The sequence below is a fragment of the Pinus tabuliformis genome, chromosome 1_2, assembly GCF_031772625.1.
Source record: "Pinus tabuliformis cultivar Carrire ecotype Pingquan chromosome 1_2, CPIR1, whole genome shotgun sequence".
NCBI lineage: Eukaryota > Viridiplantae > Streptophyta > Pinopsida > Pinales > Pinaceae > Pinus > Pinus tabuliformis.
The window spans coordinates 956,113,218-956,126,103 of record NC_142298.1 but is presented as its reverse complement, the minus strand read 5'-3'; positions in this window follow the sequence as shown (position 1 = coordinate 956,126,103).

Below are 12,886 nucleotides of genomic sequence, written 5' to 3'. Positions count from 1 at the left end.
TCCAAGTCATCAATGTCAATGACTTGTCATGTTGTCATAACATGATAATGTGGAAAATGATGATGTAATTCTACAAATATTGTAAATGTAAATATGTGTAAGTCCAAGAGTCACATATGGACAAAAGAGTCAAATGGAAATGTGCAAAATTCATGTAGAATTTCAAAGGTCAAATTATAAGTCCAAGAGTCATAAGGGTAGTTCAAGAGTCAGGAGGAATATGAAAGGTCATTCCTCCTGTTATAAAAGAAGCCTCATTACTCAAGAAAAATACTTTTCACCTTGGCTTCTCCAACAAGGAATTAGAGAGGAAGATAGTTATTTTAGAGAGAAAGTAGTGGATTAATGCTTCACTATTGGAGCTAGTGGCATTCATTGTATTAATGTATCTTGGAACTTTTGCTTAATATTTGAAGCTTGTTGAGCCAACACATTTTCATGAGTATGTCACGAATATTTTAAGACTATTCTTTGGATGTTTTTGGTATATGTTGGCATTCTTATGTACTAAAGAAATTAAAATATTTTGTTGGATTTGGTTCTCAGCTTATTGAATATGGGTTGTAGTGGTTTTAATGATTATTACATCTATGTCAACTATTTCGCTTGATGGTTAACGATTCTTTCATATTTATATATGTGTGTCTTTATTATAATAGTACTATTACTTTTCTCCTAAAGACTCACTTTTATTCCCCTCTAGTGAAAGAACCATGATACATATCACAATTGAACATTTCACGAGGCATACTTGCTTGCTCATTTAGAAGTACATGTGTGTGGTTCTCTTATTCTAACTACTGTAACCAATGAAAATATTTAAGAAAATGGCAGTTTGGACACATTTTTGGATCACGCTCCTATACCAAATGGTGTGAGGTCTATTTGAAACTTAATATTGGGTAGAATCCTTGTATGTTGGTAGGATCCAACACTGTCAGTATTATGGCGCTAGAATGAGGGAAACATTTTTATGGCTGACAATTCAACTCACCCTAACAAAGAATCTTCTGTGCAATGCAATAATAATCTAATTTCAATTATATCTCCCATTCCTGACACAGGGAATTCCTCACATCTAAGGCCAAAATGTGATTTTGAATTCACTTACGATTGACTCTAGACAATTTGGCCTATTACTCGTCAGTTCACAAGCACTCTTGGTTTACTTATTATTTCTTATATTCTTCCTTAGTATTTTAAAAGAAAGAAAAAACACATCATGGCTTATTGGTTTCTTCAATGGAATATTTGGTCATTTCACTCCTTAAGGAGATAGCATATTCTACTAAAGGAACACATCAGTAAGGGGAAATTCCACCTATTGAGGAAGTTTTGGAAGGAGACAGGGAAGATGCTCCATTTTATGAAAAATAAAAACTGAGAGGAGAAGGACAACCCAATTATAAAAAAGATTTGAACGGTGAAGGGGAAGACTCTTCGAAATAAAAAAGTGAAGAGGAGAAAGAGGAATAAGACATGGTTGATTAACTGTTGGATTGGATGGCCCAAGGGCCTCTTTCTCTTCCAGAAATCCTCATTGTATGCTTAAACACCTAGAAAACTCTCTTTCAAAGTTTGTCGTTGATAATAAGATGAAATTTGAAGACCATATGGATGACTTACACATTAATTTGTGAATACTTGAGGTATGTTTCAATTATGTTGCTTGTAGGATTTTTTCATACACTTTAGAAGGTAGAGAATAAGTTTGGTACCATAGTCTTATGCCTAATTCAATCCATAGTTGGAGGGAGTTTAAGAAGTTGTTCTTAGATAGTTTTTTTGATGACAAAACTCTCGCTATGTTGCTAAACGAACTTGGGAATCTTAAGATGGGGGACAAGGAAAATGTGAAGAATTTTAATCAAAGATGTACCCATACATTGAATAACTTCCCTACAGATTTTCAATCACATGATTCCATCACAAAAGATTATTACACAACTGCCTTGCCTATAAATATATTTATATTTGTGAAAACAGATGCAGATGATACACTGGCCTTGAAATTTGCAGAAGTGATTCTTGTTGAAAAGGACTTGCGTTCTATTGGAGCTATCAAATATCATGAAGATTTTAAATACTCCAAAGATATTGGTAAGAAAAATCAAGCCTCTTCTACTAAAGCTAAAGAGAAAGATTGTTTTGATATGGAAAGCTTGGTCAAATATTTGAATCTACTCACTAATGAAGTGTATGGAGTAAAGAGAATTTCAAGTGAGGCATCTACCATCAGTAAGTATTTTAGACTAGCTTTCTTGAAGAAGAATAACAATAACCAACCAGCTAAATCTGCTCAAAGCTCTAATTCAGTGTTTAATGTTGAAAGGTGGGGCATCGATAACTATTGCCCTTTCCATCAAGAGAAACATTCAGATAAAACATATCTGTAATGAAATTATTAAATGAATGATATGATGACTAGCTTCATAGATACCTTATTAGCAAAGGTTTACTCTAAGAATATTGAAGAAGAAAATGAACCTACCGTGACCGAGGAAAATTCAAGTGCTTGACATTCAATTAATACATTTGATGTTATATATAACACCGATAAATAAAGTGTTGATGAACCATTAGTGAGTGAGGCTCCCCCTGAAAAAATAACTGAGCAATATAATCTAAGGAGAAAAGGACCATTTTCTAGGAAAGAACTTAAATAACAATTGTTGAGAAGGATTTTACCACCAACCAATCTTGCTCAAAGTTTACAAAATAATTTTGGAAGTGTGTTACCGGGAAAAGTGTCTATTTAGAATTGCTCTATCCCACTAAGGTGTGACAGCTACCTTAGAAACAAACAGAGAAAAACTACTTTTGTATTTCCTTTATGAACTATAGATAGAGAGGAATAGGAAGAACCAACCTGTGTCTTGCGCTAATCCTTTGATCCAATCTCTCTCTTCTTTGACAGCTTCCAGCTACTTGCTCCCTTACTTTCCCAGCTTCACCAAGTACCTGTAAGATCACAGAAGAAGAACACTATACAAAGACATGGATCTATATTCATAAACAACTTAGGATCAGATTTAAGTTAACCATACAAATGTAACAAGCATCAATGATACACAAGCATGGAGGAAAAACTCAAATAGTTTTTATTGATAAACAAGAAAAGATCCAGGAGGAGTTACAACCGATGGTTCCTGACCCAGCATCAACCTCCCAGCAAAGAAGCCCCTCTTCACCTCCAACAAAGCATAGATCACCCAATACTCTGATGTTTGTCTCAAAACTAACAACAATTCCTTACAATGTGCAAAATTCCAGCCTCTGGATCTCTGGGATGAGGGATCCATATATAGATATGTGTAAGGAGGATGAGTCAGCTTGTGATTTGATTAGTGTCTTCTCTCTGTCAGTTCTTGCTTCCACTTGGAGACTGAAGGCCTCTTACTCATCCTTGGTCGAATTCAGTGAGGCAAGTGTCATAGGAGAAGATTCTTGAAGCTTCCATTGTTTCTCCACCTCGCGGAATGACACTGCCATTTGTCATTTCTCGCCCAACGCACCCTCATAGTGCATTTAGGTGCGTTGCAATGCACCTAGCCAGTGTATTTAGGTGCAATGCAACGCACCTAGCCAGTGGAGCAGCTGAAATGATCCTATTTTGACTTATTCTGAGCAGTTTCTGGTGGAGAACTTCTGGGAGAAGCTGTAATTTGTTGACCTTGTTCCTCTAGGGGTTAGAACAACACTTTTAGGGACTTAGGAGCCCTTGGTTTATGGACATTTCATGCTTGGAGTTGTAAGGCACAAAAATGTCTATAACAGTTGCCCCCTAAAGTATGAGGCCGTTAACCTTTTGGTGTCGGGTGAAATGATTTATTATGAGGATCCAAAGTTCTTTCAATGTTGGGAGGAGACCTGTAATAAGATACAATACAATACATTATCTTCATACTGTTTTTCATGATCTAGCTGAGGCGGGCATTCCCATGCTCAGCTTTATAAATTCATTTTCATGTACATAGGACAGACAATCGTCTGATTGTAGACTGATGATTCTGATAGAGCCATCATCCTTTTGGGAGGATGATTATCTGTGCTGCAATGCTGTACATTTAATGTCTTTATTTCCCTGAATATATATCGCAGCCCGGATGGATGAAACTAGATCCGGGGTCTTCAATCTCGTCCGATCTTCACTCGAAGTACAAGTCGATCCATGCGAGAAATGTTCTGAAGTCGAACATGGAAATACATCGCTTGATTACCAGTCAATGATGTAAACTGTTAACAAGCGCGAGAGGAATCACCGATAATGATAATGACCCTCAAGGTACTACAGTACAATTCACGTGGTGTGAATAAAGGACTTGGCGTCAAACACCACGCAAAATCTTTCGGTCGAAGGCCATTGATGTAAACCTGTCACCGAAAGTGAGAAACTTGCCATTGAGGCATGCAAGCTTCAAAGTACTGAATGGGGTGTTCCTAGACCAACTTCTTGGATAATGAGCTGATGTCGACAAGAAGTGATCCGTCAAAGGAGGGCCTTAATGAATCCCACATCAATGACACGGAACGGAGCAAATGATTTTGATGGAGGTGAAAACGATCAGATGATATATGGTTCAGGGTGGCAGTCATGAAAAAATGGAGTATAATGTATGGTAGTGGGTGGGACACAGGTGGCTTCTCTGGATGACTTCTCTTGAACATGTCGGCGACACTGATGTGATGGATTGGTAGCATTAACCCCAAATGTGGATGGTATGGTGTGACCATGGCGATGTGACCGGTGAATGAAACAACCCAACCCGACTCGGACACGGAGTGGAAGTGTCATGTTCAAGAGTGACTTGCTACCAATAAAGATTCTTTGAGTTTTCTTCCCAATTTTTCCCCAGTCATTGCTGACCAGTACCTCTTTATTTTTGTCAAGCTTGAGGAGGATAACATATGCTTGTTCTATAAGTTTCTCTTCAGGAAAACCCATTGCTATGTTTTAACGAGCCTAGCGATAGTGAAACTCATTCTCGTCTAAAGACAAGTTTGTCGCTATTAATCTTTTTAACGAGTTTAACGACAAAGATAACTTGGTCCTTTTCAATTTTAGAGAGTCTGAAAAGGTACGTAAAGGTAACTCCAAAATTCCTTTTTCGTCATCTAATCCCTTAAGTCTGAAAAAGTATAAAACAATACAGAAGGGATGAATTTTCGATAGTTTTAACGAGCCGAACAAAACAAGCGCTCGATCTTTTTGTGTAATAATCCCTCAGGTCCAAAAAGATTAAAATCTAGAGGAGGGATAGCACTTCATGTCCCTTTAACAAGCTGGAGAGGCCAATGGCTTGGCAATCTTTTCATATTTTACGAGTCAGTTGAAAAGAGCTTAAAGGAGACTCGTCTTTTGAGGAACGAGTGATAAAACGGGTAGCAGCTGATTCCAGGTAAGGTTTGGAATTTTCCAATCACGGCAGTGTCACAAGGATGGCTAGTGAAATCACTCTTCGCAGCTGTTCCTCAAAATGGGTAAACAATCAAATGGAGGTGAATGATCGGCCAATGGAAAAGTGGAGGTGATGGTGCAAACACGACCAAGGCTTTAGCGGCTGAAGTACTTCATTCACGGTGGTTATTTACCGGGGAATAGTTCATTTTTTAACGAGCTTAAATGCGGGTGGAAACATTTGCTCATGTCTTATGTTTATTTTTTAACGAGCTTGAACTATGTGCTAAAACTGCTCGATGCAGGTTTATTTTTAAACGAGCTTGAACCCCACAGTAACACTGCTCGTGATAAGATTGCATGCCCCCAGCATAATAACACAAATCGAGGTGCATTCCCCCCAAGCTTCATTGCGTTCAACTCGGTGGTTGGAATGAAGGTTTACCTTTGAGATTTGGAAAGGGGATTTGTTTCATTTTTTAATGAGGTTGACACAGTAAAAGAACTATCCTCATGACTCCTTGTTTCATTTTTTAACGAGGTTGACACGAGATAAGAACCATCCTCGAAATCCACCGTAAGGTCACTGGAATAATCTTCGTGGTAATCCGGAAGATGGGAATGATGGTGGTAATCTTCCCATGGTGCCTCTCCTATCATCATTGATTGAATGATTCCTTCGTCTGTAGAATGTACATGTGACCAAGGATTTGAAGAGGTGCCATATTCCTTAGACCTATCTATCCAAACACTCGATGAGCGTTGATTTGGGGTTGCCCCCTAGGCCAAGAAAATTGATTGCTACAATATTTCTAAAATGGCGATGATCCATGCTGACAAAATGTTCAGGGATCTTCCGAATCCATTAGATATAGAAGATTTCATATTGTAGGTTTCCACTGTGGCCACTTCCGCCAAATTACTCGGAGGCGGTAGGGCAAAAGTACCCATTAAGGCAGGGTCTTTTAGGAGGCCTACTCCAATATTTTGAAGTGAATGGTTGCTTCCATGGATCATTGGAATGCTTCCCGTAACTTGTGCACTGTTGGGGAGAAATGTTTGTTGGTCGACAATTGTAATTCCTCCTTGGAAGGGAAATGCAATCTTCCTGAAGTAGGTCGACACAACTGCGGCCATGGCATATATCCAGGGCCTTCCTAGTAGGATGTTGTAATCGAGGTATCCGTCGATTACTTCAACATCAATTTCTACTGTTTTTCCCCCTAGTTCAACTTTCAAGTTAATTAAAATCCCGTATGGAGTGTATGATCGTCCATCAAATGCTTTTAACATTGTTGAAGATCACGACAAGGGTGGTGAGCCTAAATTTTTCCAGCAACTCATTGACATAATACATGTGGATGCCCCCTCATCAATAATTGTTCGATGAACAGTTTTGTTGAGGGCTTTCACTTGAATAAGGAAAGCTAGTTGAGATGGTAATTGAGGGTCATATCCTTTATGATCAAAGGCCACAAGATTGGAATCCATTGGGTCAATCCCACCTATTGCTGATAATAAAGCTTGCTCTTGGGAGAGGCAATTTTGCGGTACCTCAAGTGTCGACATAGCGGACGACGATTGGGCCAGGTCCTCTATTATATTATAATTCTGTGCTATTTTTGCACGAGGATTAAATGTCGATTTGTGTACTACTCCCTTTGGCGACTTTATCATTTGTTCAGGAATGATGGGTGGCACAACTTCGGTCAAAGTTGTCATTGAACTACTAGGTTGTTTATTAGCCTTGTTATTCGACAGCTGTGGATTCCCGTAATCTTTATTCCTTGTCAAAGCATCATTTTGCTGCTTTGAGATAGACAACATAAGCACTTGGGATCGGGAAGCATTTTGATTAGCAACCAGTTTGGTTCCCGGGTTTGGAAACGGATCAGTCAATACTGCTGAGGTTTTTGAACTCTTAAAGAGTTTCTTAACTTCAGCTTTATGTGGACAATCTCTCGTCCAATGATCCTCATCGCATATATGACACCCCACAGGGGGTTTCCTTTGCCCAGAAGGGTTTGTAGAAGGTTTTTCAGGAGATGACTCATCCTGCTTCTTTTTTCTCCCTTTCTTTTTCTTCTTGCCCCCTGGTTGCTTCAGTTGTTTGCCCTTGTTGGTCGACACGGCATTTACTTCCGAGGCAAGAAGTTCCTCATTTGCATTTTGACTAGAAATCTTATGGGCCTTTTTAGATGTAGCCTTTGTCGATTTCGTGTCTGTTGCGCCAATCACACCATCGCCGGCATGAGAGTCATTGTTTGATTTAGGAGGAGGTGGAACGGAAAATTCTGGTCTGGGAGCGTCAGGGATTTTATCGTAGAGCGTGCCAGACTGAGTATAAATCAAGTCTAAATATTGCGCACGAGCAATAACTTGCTCTTCAGTGACGACTCCTCCCTTTGCCACATCTTCTGTAATGGAAGGTAATAATGACTTAATAAACCATTCAGCTAAAAGCTGATTAGGAACGTACGTTTTTACCATTCTACGACGACGTCGCCACTCATGAATATGATCGGATATGTGAGTGGCCGTTGTCTGTTTGAAATTGGTAAGAAGCTTTGTTCCTGTTTCGTACCTTATTGGTAACTGAAAATGGGTTAAAAAGGTTGTGGCTAGGGTGCTGAAGTTATCGAATGAAGCTCTAGGCAATTCAATATACCATTTTGCTACTGGACCAGTTAACGTTCGCTGAAAAAGGCGAAGCCTAATCGAATCATCGTTTAGAGTGTTAGATGAACACCACAAATGAAAGGTCATCACATGATTCGACGGGTCTTCACCTGGATTTCCATTAAATTTAGGAATATCTGACGGAAGTTTATGTAGAATCGCCGGCCACCAAGGGGCATAAGCGATTGGATCATTTGTCAGCTGGTTTAGATCTGGTAATTCTAGAGTTGCTACAAAGGGCAATTGTTGATTCAGGTTAGGCGAAGCATATCTAGGATAAGATGGAATCGCCTGAGCAGTGGGTCTTTGCATACCAGCATAATGTATTTGATGTTGGCAACTTTGACAAGGTTGATGGGCATAACCATTATAATGTGGTTATTGATAACCATTTTGGAAATGCGGTTGCCCATTACTTACAAAGACTTGTTGCTCAGGTCCTTGATATGATTGCTGGAAAGGCGGTTGTTGAGATTGAATCAGCCATGGTCGTTGGACCATTTGCTGTTGCCCAATACTGGATGATTGACCAAGATGAGGAGTCATAGTACTTGTTTGAACCTGAGTCGCTCCAGATAGGGAGGCACTAACCTGAGGTTCTGATTGAGTCGTTGAGACAAGAGGCTGTTGTATTGCAACCTGAGAAACTTGGGGTTGACATACAACAGGTAGCGCTTGTACTTGCGACGCAGTCACCATAGCAGGTATAGTGGGAATATTCGACACAGGGTGGACTGGTTGCATTGAATATACAACCCTTGGTTGCTGAGGCAGTATTGGTACCCAACCGCTGGATGTAATTCCAGTTTGACCTGAACTTTGTTGTAAAATCCCATATGGTTGTTCTCCGGGAGGGAACAATGAAAAGGCATACTGCCCTCCATATGGTGGAAATCTAGTACTGGCCTTTGAAGACACATTGGATCAGTTTGTTGAGTTTCAACATAAGAAATACCAGATGATAATCCGGATGAAGAAATAGGAATAGACCATGTCGTCGAAACAGTCCCTGATTGGACTCCGGCTTGTTGTTGATAACTTGCCGGGACAGATGGTATACCGGCGAACATTGTTGGAGTAGCAGTAGGAGGTTCTACTGCTGCTGTGTCGGATGACACAGTCCTAGATGTCGACGGTCGTTCAGACATATCTAGTCTATCCAAAAGATTTTCTAGCGATTCTACAAGAACTTTGCAATGAAGGGAGACTAACTTCTAAGACCAACGAGGGAACAGTGACGTTATTCCGATTAAAATAAATTTTAGACGCTTTGACACAACTTGTTTTTTCAATTTTTAAGAGTCGAGAAAAAACAAAAGATGACTCTAGTCGCCTTCAATTTTTAATGAGCCTGAAGTGACAAGTGCTCAGATGGACTTTTTCCGTTAAGGAGTCTGAAAAGGAACGAAAGGGACTACTCTAGAAATCTAGGTAGAGGGAGTACCAAACCAATCGCAAAACCGCAGAATACTTTTTACGGTATCGCAGTCAATCTTCCCGAATGCTGTGTTCAGTGCATTGCGATCGATAGGGCGGCAGACACGGCTTCCTAAGGATAAAGGATTTAAGCCTATAGGGGTCTCCCAAAATATACTCGACGGTACGTGGGAGCACAAGTCCGTACTGGCACTTATCGTCTCAAAGTGGAGGAATCACCCAACCATCAGTGAGGACAACAGTTACCAGGCTTTATGACGCCGGAATACGTCTCTAGCCTAGACCTCTAAATGTTGTGCGTTAAGTTCCAAAGCGTTGTTAGATTCATTGAATTTATTTTAAGTTGATCTTGCTTATGAAGTTTGCCTTTTGGGTTCACCACAAGATGTAGATGTAATTCCTAAAATGCAATCTAAAGATGATAAACAAACTTTTATCTCTTTTGTGCAATGAAAATCCTAGCTACTAGAGGAAAAGAAAGACACAATCTTTTCACAAAGAGCAAAGAGCACACTGTAAATGCACTTTCCTAAATCAAGCCAAACAGACTGTCAATATGCAAATGCACATGCATGTATTTGTTTTCAACTTTCTTAGTATTGATGCTAAAAAGAAAGTTGATGTACAAATCTGAATTTTTTCAAGCGACAAATACAAACAAGCTTCTTTTCGAAATCAAAAGATAGAGACGATTACGACACCTTGCGATTTTGAAATGAACACTTGTACTTGACACTAGAAAATCACAAATTCAAACCAAAGCAATAGTAACAGTATAATCGACCATCAACAGCAATCAAACTTTCTCCTATGATCGAAATCGACACTTGCGACAGATCCAAATCAAAGGACGACAGTACGACTATTCTACTTTTGCAATGGAAAACTGTAAACGACTCAACAAACACACAAAAACATCTACAGTTCTTTTGTACAAAGGAGGCGGAATAACAACAAGGAAAAGGGGTTTTAAACAGACACATATACTGATCACAGGCAGCAAAATTCAGAGATAGAACTGGAGAAAATGAAGCACAAGAACCACAGCTGCACAGGGCTAGTCTGATCAGCGCACCTGTAACACAGAGAAACTGCACTGGGCCAGAAACGAGAATCTGTCCGGGTTCTGGGTCACAGTTTGCAGTTCAGTCTTTGGTTTTCGGCCGAGTAAAAGCAATCAATAATGCACAATCAGGGATAGATCTAAGGAGGGTCTAAGAGCTATCACAAGGGCAATCAGATAGTTTGTGAATCAGTTGTTCAAATCATAGACAGATCCAGTGAATGGATTGAAGCAGCAGATGTATACTTTGCAGTTGTTATGGAAAATGAAGTTCGAATGCTACTTATAAGTTTATGAAACAAACAACAAAGAATGATACACAAACAAACTAATTAGACTTCCCCAGTGGAGTCGCCATTTTGTTACCGGGAAAAGTGTCTATTTAGAACTGCTCTATCCCACTAAGGTGTGACAGCTGCCTTAGAAACAAACAGAGAAAAACTACTTTTGTATTTCATTTATGAACTATAGATAGAGAGGAATAGGAAGAACCAACATGTGTCTTGCGCTAATCCTTTGATCCAATCTCTCTCTTCTTTGACAGCTTCCAGCTACCTGCTCCCTTACTTGCCCAGCTTCACCAAGTACCTGTAAGATCACAAAAGAAGAACACTATACAAAGACATGGATCTATATTCATAAACAACTTAGGATCAGATTTAAGTTAACCATACAAATGTAACAAGCATCAATGATACACAAGCATGGAGGAAAAACTCAAATAGTTTTTATTGATAAACAAGAAAAGATCCAGGAGGAGTTACAACCGATGGTTCCTGACCCAGCATCAACCTCCCAGCAAAGAAGCCCCTCTTCACCTCCAACAACGCATAGATCACCCAATACTCTGATGTTTATCTCAAAACCAACAGCAATTCCTTACAATGTGAAAAATTCCAGCCTCTAGATCTCTGGGATGAGGGATCCATATATAGATATGTGTAAGGAGGATGAGTCAGCTTGTGATTTGATTAGTGTCTTCTCTCTATCAGTTCTTGCTTCCACTTGGAGACTGAAGGCCTATTACTCATCCTTGGTCGAATTCACTGAGGCAAGTGTCATAGGAGAAGATTCTGGAAGCTTCCATTGTCTCTCCACCTCGCGGAATGACACTGCCATTTGTCATTTCTCGCCCAACGCACCCTCATAGTGCATTTAGGTGCGTTGCAACACACCTAGCCAGTGTATTTAGGTGCAATGCAACGCACCTAGCCAGTGGAGCAGCTGAAATGATCCTGTTTTGACTTATTCTGAGCAGTTTCTGGTGGAGAACTTCTGGGAGAAGCTGTAATTTGTTGACCTTGTTCCTCTAGGGGTTAGAACAACACTTTTAGGGACTTAGGAGCCCTTGGTTTATGGACATTTCATGCTTGGAGTTGTAAGGCACAAAAATGTCTATAACAAAGTGCTCCTCCTCCAAAGAACACTTCCACAAACAACAAGAATATGTTCATCACTCCTGAAGCTTCTAACAAAGTTACACCACCCGACACTTCAACACCACTTGATAAGAATGTGAGTATTGATTACAACATTATTGAGGATATGAAGAGAGCTCATGCTAATATTTAAATATTTGATCTCGCAAAGATGATAGGACAATGTGAACTGATCATCTAAGAATTTTCATCAGCCTATGTCAAGTAACAAAGTTTCTCCTTCTCAAGTTATGTTTGGTAAGTCTCTTAGTATTCTCGAGTATGTAGTTACTGTTGTAAATTTAAATAGTAACACTCTCTTCCACCCTCTTCTCCTAACATTTGGGATATTTAGTTATAATTTCCACAATTGTCTTCTCGATTCTCGTGAATTTGTAAATGTCATGCCTTTATCCGTTGCTAAGAAAATTAATGCTAAAAGGGAGAAGACTAATGCACGAATCATAAAACTTGATAAATCATTGGTCTAGGAAATTGGTGAAATTAATAATGTTATCATTTGTTTGTCACTAGACCATAGAGTTCACCAATGTATTAACATTGTTATTTTAGACATTCCCAAAGCCTATGGTTTGCTTCTAAGTAGAGATTGGTCCAACAAGATACAATGATATTTTTCAACATACTGGACACATTTATGTCTTCCTTACAAGGGAAAAACAAATTTGATTCAACTAGAAATTGAGCCTTATATGAAATATACCATGACACCGCTTGAGGGACATAATGAGCCAGTTGGATTTACAAACATCATCCTCAGAAATTGTTTCCTAGAGGTTGATTATGGTGTTACCAAGCACAACCATCACCTGTACTATCAGATACATAATTGGAGATCCTTCCTTGCAGTCCAACTGGTGCTAATGAACT